Source organism: Pan troglodytes, chromosome 10 (genome assembly GCF_028858775.2).
Source record: "Pan troglodytes isolate AG18354 chromosome 10, NHGRI_mPanTro3-v2.0_pri, whole genome shotgun sequence".
In the NCBI taxonomy this organism is placed as follows: domain Eukaryota; kingdom Metazoa; phylum Chordata; class Mammalia; order Primates; family Hominidae; genus Pan; species Pan troglodytes.
In genome coordinates, this window is record NC_072408.2 from 65119567 (window position 1) to 65134894 (window position 15328).

The following is a 15328-nucleotide window of genomic DNA, read 5'->3' on the forward strand; positions in this document are numbered from 1 at the left end:
GATATATATTAAAACATATCAGAATTTCTGGAACATTATACAATCTTGGAACACATGTTAACAACACATCTATCTAAATATAACCCCCAAAAAGGTAAATACCATCTCACATTTGACAATGCTACCTGTATAACTCTAAAATACCAAATAAGCCTAATATGTCTCTTTTGAACTTAAGGGGACCTAATATCCAAAAAATGTTAGTTTGAGGTCAAAAAGACCAAATTTGGAACTTGAAATTTTGCTTTTGGAAAGTTTGTCAAATATGAAAGGGTTAAGACTTAACATTACAAAAATAGATAATAAATCACTATAAAATAGTCATTTATTTAGCCAAAGTGATAAAACAAAAATGTTTACTGTTTGATAGAGAGAAGACTTAGTTTCCTAAACACTAAGACTTAATAAAGACAGCATGAGACCAACCACATCTGTGTCTCCTCCCTCCATTTTTTCCCTGCAGTTTATTCAAAAGATAAACAAATATATTTTATTATCTCATTAATATACAAAAGCTTTGTTCAAAAGACAAAGCCAAATTATACTTTTGGATGGTGTATTATTAAGGGTAAAGCTAATTTTAATGACACCTTATAAGAAATCCTATCTAATTTTGATCAGTTTGGCCAACCACAAAGTAAGATTTCCAAAAACCTTTTAAATATTTTACAATTTTCTATTAAAGAGCAGGTCACTCCTGCAAGAAAATCCTCTTATTCCAATACAGGGGCCCAAATACTGACCTTGAAGCAGTGTGCTCTTGATATTAATGTTTGATTTATAGAAAAACTCTGCACTAGTCTTGTTAGAGTAGGCAGATAGATAGACATGAGCAGGAAAGGCAGCCCTGTGAAAGGGAGGTTCTGGGAAAAGAATCTCTGGGGTTGCAACCCACTGACAGTCTGCAAAATACAAGGACTCCAAAGGCTACATCTGGCTTTGTGCTTGGGCTTATCTAGCCCTGACTGGGACTGCAGGCCCTTGCTGCAGATAAGCATGGTACGGACTTTACCTCCTGAAAATAATGCACAATACTCAAATAACTCACCCTAGAGTGGCCTTTTGCTCATTATAATAATAAAAAATACACCCATGGGTGGAGATTTAAGATGCTACTGAGACATGCAACATGTGTACTAGCATGTATGGCCATAACACATGTGTGCCAGGGGACCATGCAAAACATGCTCGGTAGTAACACTCTTTTCATGAATAATCGTGTTTAAGACCCCAACAGAGGGGCTTCCTCAGTGTTGGCCAACATTGGCTCATTCTCTCAAGCACCCTGCTCTGCCTTGTCTTTCAGAGAAGGTTCCTTTATTTCATAGTGTCACTTGAAATAAATTCTGCTACTACTTAAGCTTTGTTGCATGTCTCTTGGCTGAATTCTATCTTCCAAGAAGATAAGAACTAAGGACTCCACACTTCCTGGAAACATATTTTGGTGTCATGACTGATTGCCTAACCTGTGAACTGTTCTTCAGGGTAAGTGCTATGGTGGTCCCAGACTACCTGGTTGACTACCTCTGCTTCTTTGCTTTACTAAAGATTAGAGAAAAACCTCCTACTCCTAATGCCATTCTTGCTGTTTAAAGGCAAGGCTTTTTTTTTTTTCTCTCTCTCTCACTTACTTGCAAATCTCCAGGACAATTCCCTCAGTCATTGTGACTTTGCTCCCTACGTTGGATTTTTCAGGTCACCCTGACAGGTGACAAGCAGAGTTGGGAGGGCTTCCAGGTCCACACCATGTAGTCTAAGTCAGTGGGCCCTCCCTTGAACTCTATATTTATTTTTCCCCAGTAATAAAGTTAGGCATTGTCCTTTCTCTTGTCTTTTGGTTCTTTACCTGATCCCCTCGAGTTGGGATTTAATTTCTTTTTATATTTGCACATATGGGGCTCAAAGGCATACATGGGACAGACTCGTTATTTGATCTATTTCTTCATTTTAAAACAGGATGGTAAACCAAATTTGGGAAGTATTTTCCAGGTCCCTTGCCCTTTAGGCCCTTTGTCCTTCACAGATCTCAGGACACCCCAGTTATATTCTTACTTTACTGGCACACTTGTATCTGGAGACTTTTGTCCATTCTGCCCTTTTATCTCTGATCCACCAGGTTGATTTAGAGGTCCTTTCTGTTGTGTATGTCAGGACTCCTCTGCACTTATCCAGGGCAAATGGAGTTTTGTCTCCTCTGTGCAGAGAAAGACTTTAGTTACTGGGTAAAACACTTTTTCAGCCAGAATCCCTTTATGGGACCTAAAAAACCTAATGGGTAAGGCCATTCACACATCACAAGAAAAATAAAGATGGGAATCAATTCAGTTAGACACAAACATTCCTGTCATAAAATCAGGCCTACTAGTTGTCCTACATGACTCAGGAAGCCTTCTATTTTCCAAAGCCCAAAGGGCTGCAGATGCTTGGGCAATGAGCACTCCCTTGAGATGGGAGCTGCTCCATAAACACTCCCTCCAGGGGAAGTTGGTCCATGTGGGCCCCAGGGCGGCCTGGGTGCAGGTTGGTGAGCCTGAGAGAACAGGAATACTCCCTTTTCTTCTCTTTCAGATGAGTAATATTTTTCTACAGGATCCAGGCCCCCTGGCTAAAAGGTTGAATGAGAAAACAAGTGTGATTCCCTTGTCTTCTTTTTCAGGTAGGACCTTTATGATTTCCTTCTTTCATTTGGGTTATGTCAAGGACACATCTGAACCATGAGATTCCTAATGCCAGAACTTGTAGACTGAACGAAGGGCACTTTGTTGAGGTCCTTTGTCTGCAAGCTCTAGTGGGTGTGAAACCCACTTGATAGTCCCATAGACAGATTTTTTTTTTTGGATAAACAGAACTTGACCTTTCTGATCTTAAAGCTTGAAATTTATATTTATCTGAGTTCCTTTCTCAGGAAATGACTTTCCTGCATCTCAAAAATAGTATCAAAGAACTGAAACTCACCAGATCTGAAAATCATCCAGATATGAGATGATACACCCCTCATTGATCATGATTATTTCCTTACCCTTCCCTAGTTCCTGTTTTCCAACATTGTTACATTTCTTCCCTGTTGTATAAACCCCTCATTTTAGTTAATCAAGGAGATGTAATTGAGACTGATCTCCTGTTTCGGCTGCAGCATGTTATTAAAGCCTTCTTCCTTGGAAATTGTTGTTTCAGTGGTTGGCTTTCTGTGTGGTGAGTAGCAGGACCTAAACCAAACTCCTGGTGTTTTAGAAACAGTGGCACGATGAATGGGCCTCTTAATAGACCAGGTCACCAGGAATCCAGATCTCCATACCCCAGGATTTCCCCCACTCAAATGTACCCTTAAAAATTGAAATAAATTTGACTTTCAAACCCTAAAACTAAAAAGATAAAACTAATTTTCCTTTACATAACTATAAAAATCCTGGCCAAAAAATGGAAGTACAAATTTTAATACTATCCTTCAGATGGACCTTTTCTGCCACCATCAGGACAAATAGTCAGAGGTCCCCTATTTACAAACCTTCATGGTCTTAAGGGAAGACCCTCATCTTTGTAAAGCTTGTAAAGTAGATGCCACTGTCTTAACTATGCTTAGACACCTGATCCAGAGCCCATGGAGAAGACTTGGAAACTCTCATGCACACTCCCCTTAGCCTCCTCCTCCAGAGGCCAAAGAGGGAGAAACAGCCACCCCTGGCTCTTCCTCCAGGCTCTGCCCATTACAAGAGGTAAGCAAACCAACCAGACAAGCCCAGGTCCAGGTCCTCTTTATCAGGTAGGACTTTTGCCAAGTTATGGAAAACCTAGGAAAGTTGTTGGGTGACCCCAAGAGACTCATAAAGGGCTTTCAAAATTGACATTTACCTTTAGATTAATAAAGGTTATTTATATCTTCTAGGACAAGCCTTCTCATGAGAAAAAGTCAAACCATCAGTGAGGCAGCACTCCACTGTGGGGATGACCTACATGTAGGCCTGCTGAGGCCATGTGCATTCCTCATCAGGATCCCAGTTGGAACTACAACACCCAAACTGCCTCAGACACTAGGAAAAATATTTTAAAAGTTGGCCATAGTTGGCTCAGGTCCTTATTAAAATCTGAAAAATGGGTCCCCTAAATCCCAACAAATCCCTTTCCGGAAAAGACTTTTCACTGTGTTACTTTCCAGTCCAACAACAATTAAGATTTCTGATACCCGTAGTTGGATCCATCATTCCCAAATAAATACCTAGAAAGGCTCCAAATAACTAGAAACAGAACAAGCACCCAGTTACTTTTGTGAACCACTGGAGGACCTGAAGTTTCTCTTCAAACAAAAAGATAAGTAAATGCCTTCTCCTTTCTCATCTCAGAGTTTTCAGATCCAAAACATCAAACGGATAATGTTGCATTAACATAAAATAGCCTCAATATTGGGAATCTTATTTATAGGGAATAGAAGAAAATGAAAATAAGGTAAAAAGAAAGAAAAAACACAAAGTAGGGGAAAGTGATATAAAAAAGTTATGAATATGAAGATGTATTTTTGGTAAAGAAGGTTATAAATGAAATAAGTTTTATATAAGGAAAGATCTTGTATGGTAAATTCTTGTCCTAAAGTAAAATGACTAAATACTTAGAAAAGAGGGAAGTTTAGGACAAGCTGGAAAGTTCAAGCATATTACGGATGGTCTGTGTAAGTTGCAAAATGGGAAAGAAAAATGTAAAAACTGGCAAATAAAAATCTCACAACTACTGAAACTTCTTCTGTCTATATGTATGTATGTGTGTATATATATACACACATATGCATACAGACACACATATAGTGTCTGTGATGTATATATAAAAATGCTAATTAATTGGCTTAAAGAAAAAGTGATTAAATCAAATATTTTCTCAGGAAAATAGAAACTTTAGTGCCATTTAGTTCATGTGACTTTAGTAATCTTTGGCAAATAAAGACAGTTTTAAATATTATTTGTAACATAAAATGAGAATGTCTTCAAAATTTAGACATTTGGTATAAATTATGCAGGTAAGATATTAGGTCTACTAAATGCTTTAAAGTCATAAACTGCTTCTGTGACTTTTGATAAGTGTTCAACTTGCCTGATATAGAGCTATTAAATTCTAAGTAAGGCCTGGGGACACGTGCAGTTAGCCATTTCCCCTAGCTATGCTGGCAAGAGTCAGACTTTATTTGTGGTTGCATATCTATTCCTCCCTAACAATTGGAGGGGAAGTTTCTCTCTGATTTGTCTTTCCTGTGATGTGGCCTTCCTAAACCAACCAGTCGGTTCCTATCCCCCTTACCTCCCAAGTTTGCATCTCAAGAGTAGCCATAGCTTTTCTCCCCTTACTTATGGCTCTGGGGCTAGAAACCAGATTAAGTGAAGTGGGAAGAGGAGCTGCAGAAATTTTAAGCTCTCAACAAGAGCATGCCATGTTATCCCATGAGGATGGTCCACCAAAACCACCGCACCTTAGACATCAGCATCTCAGCTCAGGGAGGAACCTCTGCTATACGTAAAAAAAGAATGTTGCTTTTATGTGAACTAGTCAGAAGTCATACAGGACAGCATTCAATGGCTACAAGAAAGAGGTAAACATCTACAGGCCAATTTTTGGGGACATGGAACATCCTTAATTGATTCTGGCCTCCTCTGTGGGCCCACTCTCCACTGTGATCCTTCTCCTCTTAGGTCCTTGCCTCATCAATTTATTAACTAAATTTATTTTCTCCCACATTCAGGCTACCAGTCTGCAAATGATACTACAGCAGGGATGTCAATCAATTATACCTGGAGGCCCCAAAACCTATGCACACACCTTGGTTTGGATGCCAATGGGCAAAAGTTTCAGGAAACAATGGAGGGACTCCTTCCAAGACAGGAAGACAGTGAGACTCTGATGTATTCTTCATCTTATGTCAGCAGGAAATAATTATAGAAGACCTACACATCCTTATATCCAAAGATTTTTCAGAGTGTCAATCGCTTGAGGGGGGAACATTAGAGTAGGCAGATAGATAGACATGAGCATGAAAGGCAGCCCTGGGAAAGGCATCCTTGGAGATACTTCTAAATGAGACTCAGCAAAAAACAGTGGCTACAGTGGCTGCGTCTGGCCTTGTGGTTGGGCTTATCTGGTCTTGACTGGGACTTATTAGGTCCTGGCTGGAGATAACCAGCAGAATCTTTAACCCCTGACGAGCATTCACACTCCTCAAATAACTCACCCTAGAGTAGCCTTTGCTCATTATAATAGTAAAAAATACACCCCTGGGAGGAAATTGAAGATGACAGTGAGACACACAACATATGTACTAGCATGTACGGACATAATACAAGTGCACCCAGAGAACTGCCAAAAATATGTTTGCTAGTGGCACCCCTTTACATCTTCTTAGTGAATAATCATGTAAGATCCCCATAAAGGGGATTTCCCTGTTTCAGCCAATGCTAGCTCATTCTCCCAAGCAGCTTGTTCTGCCTTGTCTTTCAGAGTGTACTGTCACTTTATATAAACTCTGCTACTACTTAGCCCTTGCTGCATGTCCCTTGGCTGAATTCCTTCTTCCGAGAAGACAAGTACTAAGGACCTCACACGTCCCAGTGACAATCTTATCTTTCAACATCAACCCTTACTATCTCTCACATGTCTACTTCTTCTGTAATAGTGTCTTAGCATAGAGGGATTGAATAGTTTAAATTTCTGGCCCTTTGTCTCACAAAAGCATTTCATTTCAATTGCCACCTTCTGACAGGTCTGAAGATGACTGGTGTCAATGCAATAAGAGTCAGTGCCTTTTTTAGATCCAGGGGTTAAAGCCCTATAACTTAGTACAATAATTAGTTAATAGGACATTTATACTGCAGAAAGTCCTATAATTCTCTCTGATATGTCACAAATTAAAACACTGTGATTAGGTGTTTAGCAGTTACTGCCTGCAACACTTCAAACACTGTATTAAAATAGTTAGGTTACTATATGCATATGTCTAATTGCTGGCATTCTAGTGACAGAACTATGACTACAAGCATCACAAATATGATAGGTCCTATGCCAAACAAAGTAAGATAACTATCTTCTCTCTCCATCATTAAAAAAATGGTAAATACAAATATCAGTTTTAGAAACTCAGCAGGAGGATAAATAATCTTCCACTGAAATTCTGTACAACAAAATAGGGTCAAAGTAGAACCATTACACAACTTCTTTTCTTCTATGTCTGTATTTATGTTTTTGAGACAGGGTCTTACTCTGACAACCAGGCTGGAGTGCAATGATGAAATCTTGGCTCACTGCAGCCTCAACTTCACAGGCTCAAGTGATCCACCCACCTCAGCCTCCAGAGTAGCTGGGACTACAGGCACACACCACCATGCCCGGCTAATTTTTAAATTTTTAATTTGTAGAGACAAAGTTTCGCTAGGTTGCCCAGGCTGGTCTTGAACGCCTGAGCTCAAGCAGGCTGCCTGCCTTGGCCTCCCAAAGTGCTGGGATTACAAGTGTGAGACATTTCAGCTATTTAAAAGAGTATCATAACACTTTTCCAAGATTGGTTTCTAGATAAGGTACTGACAACTGATTAGGTAAATTTTACCACTAGAATCTTCAAACCAGTGTGATGCCTGTACATATATTGTTTTTAAGTATACATATGAAGGCATATCAGTGATAAATGGCTTGGGTTCAAAAATCACTAGAAAGTCTCACATTTTTAAAATTACTACTTAATCCAAATGAATATCACTTAATGTTAATATTGATAAACACAACTAAAGTAGTTTAGGAGAAATCCCAATCAATATAATTTTCTTAACGACAAGGCCAGTCTTTCCTGAACATTAAAACTTTGTATCCATATCACAGTTTTCCCTCATTACCTAAAGGAAAACATCTGAAACCACCTCAAATTATTGATCGAATTGAATTACTGTGGAAATAAACACCATTTCAACATTTGTACTCTCACCTTCTTTTTCAAATAACAAAAAGTGTACTGTTTCGGCCAGGTGAGGTGGCTCACACCTGTAATCCAAGCACTTTGGGAGGCTGAGGCAGGCAGATTACCTGAGGTCAGGAGTTTGAGACCAGCCTGGCCAACATGGTGAAACCCCATCACTACTAAAAATACAAAAACTAGCTGGGTGTGGTGACAGGGGTCTGTAATCCCAGCTACTCTGGGAGGCTGAGGCATGAGAATCCCTTGAACACAAGAGGCAGAGGTTGCAGTGAGCTAAGATGGCACCACTGAACTCCAGCCTGGGTGATGGAGCAAGACTCCATTTCAAAACAAAAGTCCTATTTCTGCTCAGAACTTCTAAAAATGTCTTTATTTATTAATTTATTTATTTTTATTTATTTATTCATTATTTTTTGTTGGGGAACTTAAAGCTCTTGTAGCTATCTAGATCATCAGAGATAAGCAAAATGAATTCAGTTTATTTTATTATTATTATTATTACTATTATTATTATTATTATTATTTGAGACAGATTCTTGCTCTGTCTCCCAAGCTGGAATGCAGTGGCAAGATCTCGGCTCACCACAACCTTCATCTTCCAGGTTGAAGCAATTCTCCTGTCTCAGCCTCCCGAGTTGCTTGGATTACAGGTGCATGCCACCACACCTGGCTAATTTTTGTATTTTCAGTAGAGACAGCGTTTTGCCATGTTGGCCAGACTGGTCTTGAACTCCTGACCTTAGGTGATTTGCCCACCTCGGCCACCCAGAGTGCTGGGATTACAGGCGTGAGCCACCATGCCTGGCCAGCAAAATGAATTAAGTTTTAAATAGCTGGGAAACTCTATCAATTTTTGGAGGTTTGGCAAGACAGATTAGGAATTTTAGATAAATAAAGCAAATGATAAATTGTTGGAAATGCATAGGAAACAAAGTGACTATTCATAGAACTAAATAAAAAATCCTTCCATTAGAAACTAAAAAACATACATATGTTTTTATATATGTTATATAATATTTTATATATACGTGTTTCTTAGTTTCTAATGGAAGGATTTCCATTTCTAATGGAAGGATATATATATGTCTCCCAAAGGAAAACGAACAGCAAATAAATGAAAATTAGAAGCAAAAACAAATAAACAGGAAACCAACCCCCAATTTTTCTCCTACTCAAGTCACCTTGGAGTCTACAATGTTACCCAGAACCTGAAAAGCACAGGATGAATATTTCGTTCCTGATATACATATTAATGTCTTTAAGTCCACCAATACTACTATATATTTTGTGCAATTCGGGAATTCACTTTAGGTACGTGACCAGTAAGTAGTTTAGTGGTAGTCCTATCTATGCAAAATCGCAAATATAGTGTGAAGCACTGCAAGCACTTACGTGAAATTCAGCTCCATGCTAAGTCTGGCTTCATGCTTACCTATATTAAAAAGAGTTGCCAAATTGCCAATGTATTTCTTTACAATATTTTTTAACTTACTGCCATCAAGACTAAGAGCTTTATGAGCAGTTTTAATTGACCAAATTTTTCCAATTTTCTATGAAGTTTTAAAGAATATTTTACTGCCTAATATATTACTATCTTTTCAACTTTCTATTTTCTCTACATATGCATGAAGATAGACACACAGAGAAATAGGAAAAAAAACTATGTATGACTTATATAGATCATCTATGATATGCTTGGACTTTCTGCTTTGTCCTAATTTTTTTTTTTTTTAAAATAACCATTCATTTTACTTTAGGACTAAAATTCACCATACAAATTCATTTCTCGTACAAAATTATTCTCTTTTCTTTACAACTTTCCTTACTGTAAATATATCTTCATATTTCTAACATTCTCCACATCTTTCTCCCTTATGTACTGATTCCTTTCTACTCTGTTTCTATAAATATCCCTTTTCAACTCCATAATTTGAGTTAACCTTTAGACAACTTCTGAATTAGAAGATATTATTCTTTTTTTGCAGTGAAAACACATCTTCTTTGGCACATTTTATATACAGAATTATATATTAACTAGAATTCTTTTTCTTAATAACCTTAAATTTTAGTGAAAACCTAAGAAGCAAGAAATCTTGAACTATCAGATATTAGTATTTTATAGACAAGAACATTCCACAGTTTTTAGAGGTATATTCCCCCTGTATCACAACTCCTTCTTAACTGGCAATGACCCAGATATCCTACAAGCACCTATTATTCAATCCAAAATAACTTTCATATTTAAATTACACAGAGAGTTCACCAACAGCATTTATCTCATTTACATGTACTCAATTCTCTCATTTTTAAACAGCTTATCTAGATTTCTTCTGAAAACCAAAATATTAAACAAAGCTAATCATTGTTTCAAGTTATTTCTTTCTTAAGGATTTTTAATAGCCTGTGAATATCAGATGTTCACCTAAATAAGAACCTTAAAATTAAATATATAGGTATTTTGCTAATATGATAACTCAGAAGATTCAGCTGTTTTTATTAAGCTAACAATAATAATTTAGTCTTATTTGTCCAAAAAGTCACACAAACAAAATCATTATGTTTTGGCTGGGTTCATAGTTTTATAACCTTCTGTGTCAAAACCTAACACCTCAAAATATCTAGCAGACACAAATATAAACCCAGGAAAAATGTATGCTGACAATTCTGAAGATATTCCTATTTTTATTTTATGAATAATTTTAAATCAGCTTGTTTATTAAAGATTTACTTAAGTCACATGAACTTTTAAATTGCTTGGACTTATTTATTTATAAGCACTCTTACTTATAAGCCATATTGGTACTGTGTAAAACAACATGTAACATCTAGACACACACACACACACACACACACACACACACACACACACACACACACAAAGAACCAATAGCTTTTACCTCAGAATTCTAGCCATGAGACAGCAATACAAACTCTCTGGTCTATGAACATTTTCAGATGGCCAGACTTTGTCCTGATAGGTAATCCAATGAAAGCTGTGAACCAAAATTTTGGGTAAAGCGATTTCCATGGCAGTTTTATTTGTAAAGGCAAACCTTCCCAGATTCCAGAGAACACTGGAGGCCAAACAGCACCACAGAACATCACCTGGAACCTACTAACCAGACCCAATTCTGCTTAGAACAGCAGAATAAAAGCCTGAATACGCAGAACTCCATCTCACTTTCCCATTCAGCAGCAAACTCCAGGTTCCAAAGAACATTGGAACTAAACATTATTACAAAAGAGTAACAGCTTATTAAATTCTAATTTCCCATGACTATATCAACACACACAGAAACAATCACCAAAACACAATGTAACTGCTGCCTCAGAAAACAAGCTCCCTGGCATGTCTAAATTGAAACAGTCAGGGTGCTTCTCTTTCTTAGTCAGTTGGGCTTGTCCCAAATGTAGAGAGAAATTCCTTTAAAATTTCCAGTATTAAGAGGAGCAGATCCTGCTGTCTGAGCCAATAAAGGACACTAACCTATCTGGACGCAGATGTCAAATTTCAAAAGCTGCTTGCCCTAGGCAACCAGGAATGTGGTTGATGCCAGCAGTGATGGGGCCGTAAGGACAGAGAAATAACCACCTTTAGCCAAAATAGGGTCAGAAGGCTGCTTAGGAAGGCTTCCAAAACTCTCAGCACAACTCAGCTGAGCCACAAGCAACGTGGTCTCAGTTAGAGAATCAAAATTTGTTACTGAAACACCAGGGGTTGGGTCTGGGTCCTGCTGTCTCTTCATCGAAGGCCAATCACTGAGAAAATGAAGATAGTCAGGGAAAAGGTTCTATTTGGGTGCTACAGCTGAGGAGAGGAGATGGGAGATCAGTCTCAAATCCATCTCCCTAACTAAAATAAGGGGTTTATAGAACAAAAATGTAACTATGTGCAGGGCAAGAGAATTAAGGAGAACTAAGAGGAGTTGATCAATAGGAAGCAAGTGGTTGCTTAGGCAATTGTGACAGGTGAGGGGTACCTCATTGTCCACATGTGGTGATCTGGTAAGTTTCAGTTCCTTAATACTATCTGGGAGTCCTGGTGGTTGCTTTCCTGAGAAAGGAACCCAGATAAGACAAATATAACTTTCTCAGGTTTCAAAACTGGGAGGGTCAATTTCTATGTTTATCAAAAAGAAACAATAAACATCAGTTCTATGGGACAATTGGATAGGTTTCAGTACCAGTAGCTACTGGTTTGAAACACTCTTCCCAGCTCCTCCTTCCTGGTCTCCTCTCCATCTCTCCATCCCTCCAAAGTTGGTAGTGGAAAGTCTTCAAACAAGTATCAGGGTGAGGGTCAGTGGGAGAGATTCATTCCTCTCATCTCAAGCCACAGTGGAGAAACACACTGAAAGAAGGAAAGATGGGCATACTTCAGCATTTTTCCCCTGTTCTTTTCTCTACAAATGTCATTTGTAAAATGTTAAAGTATAAATAGTGCAGTGTATGCTGAAACCTTGACTGTTGCCTTTTCCTGCGTTTTCCCTTTGGGACTTGTGTCTGGCTTATCCTTGCGTGCTCTGTGATATAGCTTGGATATTTGTCTCCACCCAAATTTCATGTTGAGTTATAATCCCCAGTGTTGGATGTGAGGCCTGATTGGGAGGTGTTTGAATCATGGGAATGGATCCCTCATGGCTTGCTGCTGTCTTCATGATAGCAAGCTCTAATGCGATCTGGTCATTTGAAAGTGTGCGGCACCCCCTGCCCCCACACCCACACACACTCTCTCTCTGGTGCTCTCGCTCTTGCTTTCACTGTGTGACATGCCTGCTCTCCCTTTGCCTTCCATCATAATTGTAAGCTTCCTGAAGCCTCCCCAGAGGCAGATGCCAGTGCTGTGCTTCCTGTATAGCCTGCAGAACCGTGAGTGAGTTAAACCTCTTTTCTTATAAATTACCCAGTCTCAGGTATTTTTTAATAGCAATGCAAGGGTGGCCTAATACACTCTGATAGTAAGGCTAGCTTTTGTATAGTGTCCTGGCCCATGCTATGTGCCCACCTGCCTAGAGAAGACTCTCGTGATGATCAAACTTTGAAGGAAGACGACAGCTTTGTTACTTGTCATACTTTCACCCTGACCCTTTTTTTGTTTGTTTTGTTTTTGAGACTGCCACCACGTCAGGGTATTTTTTTATTTTATTTATTTATTTTTTGAGATGGAGTCTCACTCTGTCACCCAGGCTGGAGTGCAATGGTGCCATCTTGGCTCACTGCAAGCTCCGCCTCTTGGGTTCATGCCATTCTCCTGCCTCATCCTCCCGAGTAGCTGGGACTACAGGCGCCTGCCACCACACCTGGCTAATTTTTTATATTTTTAGTAGAGACGGGATTTCACTGTGTTAGCTAGGATGGTCCCGATCTCCTGACCTGGTAATCTGCCCACCTCGGCCTCCTAAAGTGCTGGGATTATAGGCATGAGCTACCACGCCCGGCCTCACCCTGACTCTTAAAAACATACTTTAAAAAATTACAATTTCCTCTTGAAATAATGGATCTACTGCAATGATCATCACAGGCTGATACGAATACTAGGCCCAAAGCTGATGGGGTTGGATCAGTCTGATAACACCGGAATGGGCTTATCAATGTTAGCACCACTCAGTGGAAAACCAGATTCTCATCTGATGGAAGCACACAAAACCATCTATGATGTATTTGTGCCAAGAAAGCAAACATGAGCTGTTCAAGCCTCTAGATCTAGCTACCAGCTTAGAGTAAAAATGGAAACAAAAGTCCAAATCCCTGAAAACTGGGGATATAACCAGCAAAATCCAGAATGTGGGAAACTGCAGAACAAATGACTCTATTTCATTCCCAGATGCATTGCAGGAAAAATAAAGATACAGGAGGAACTCTAAGTTTAAAATGATTTGAGACCTTTCAAACAAATATTCAGATCCAAATTTGAACAAACCAACTATTAGAAAACATTTATGAGATAATAATTAGAGCAACTTAAACACTGACTAGATATATGACAATAAGGAATCTTTTTTTAAAGTGTTGTAATTGTGTTGAGGTTGTACTTTTAAAAGAGCTCTTGTCTTTTAGAAATACATACTAGGGAGGCTGCAGTGGCCTTGGGAGGCCAAGGCAGGTGGATCCGTGGAGGCCAGGAGTTCGAGACCAGCCTGGCCAACATGGCGAAATGCTGTCTCTATTAAAAATACAAAAATTAGCTGGGTGAAAAAAATTGCCAAGTTTGTTGGCACGTGCCTATAGTCCCAGCTACTCAGGAGGCTGAGACAGGAGAATCGCATGAACCTGGGGGGTGGAGGTTGCACGGAGCAGAGACCATGCCACTACACTCCAGCCTGGGTAACAGTGCTTGGTACTGTTTAAAAAAAAGAAAGAAAAGAAAATGAAATACATACTATAATGTACATGTATGAAATTATATGATGTCAAAAATTTGGTTCAAGTGGTCCAATAGGGGTGTGATGAGTGGGGGGAACATAGATGAAATGGTATTGCTCACATGGTGATGACTGCTGAAGTTCATTATACTGTTCATTATGTCCATGAAGTTCATTATACTGTTCCCTCTACCATTGTATAAATCACACATTTTCCATAATAAATTTTTTTTAATAGGGGATATGGAAAACAGGATTTCAAAATAAACATTTCTTATTCTATATCTAGTTGTAGCTTGAACCATGGAATATTTTTAGGCTATGTGAAAAATTATTCATTTTAATTTTAAGCTCTGTTTTGTGGACATACCTTTGGACCGAGGTATGTCATCCTCAGTCTCTTTTTCTGTTCTATATTTGCGTCATCTTATTGAAAAGGGCAAATATAAAGACTGTATTTTAAGAAGGTACAATCTCTATGGGATTATTTTGGTAGATATTTTAAATAAAATATATGCATCATTTTTATTTTTTTATTTTTTTGAGATGGAGTCTTGCTCTGTTGCCCAGGCTGGAGTGCAGTGGCGCGATCTTGGCTCACTGTAACATCCGCCTCCTGAGTTCAAGCAATTCTCCTGCCTCAGCCTCCTGAGTAGCTGGGACTACAGGTGCCTGCCACAATGCTCAGCCACTTTTTGTATTTTTAGTAGAGATGGGGTTTCACCATGTTGGCCGGGCTGGTCTAGAAATCCTGACCTCAAATGATTTGCTCCCACTTTGGCCTCCCAAAGTGCAGGGATTGCCAGCGTGAGCCACCATGCCCAGCCTGCATTGCTTATTTTTTACACAACTACTTCTGCAGTCCAGAAAGAAAAAAAAACTAAAAAAGAAAGAAAATAAAACAAAAGCCCTAAAAGGGCCTTCCTTAATATTATAGAGTCAAGATTATTTGACACCTAAAATGGTGTCATTTAAAAAAATGCATATTAAATGGAAACTAACAGACACTTTTTGTCTTCTACTTCATTTG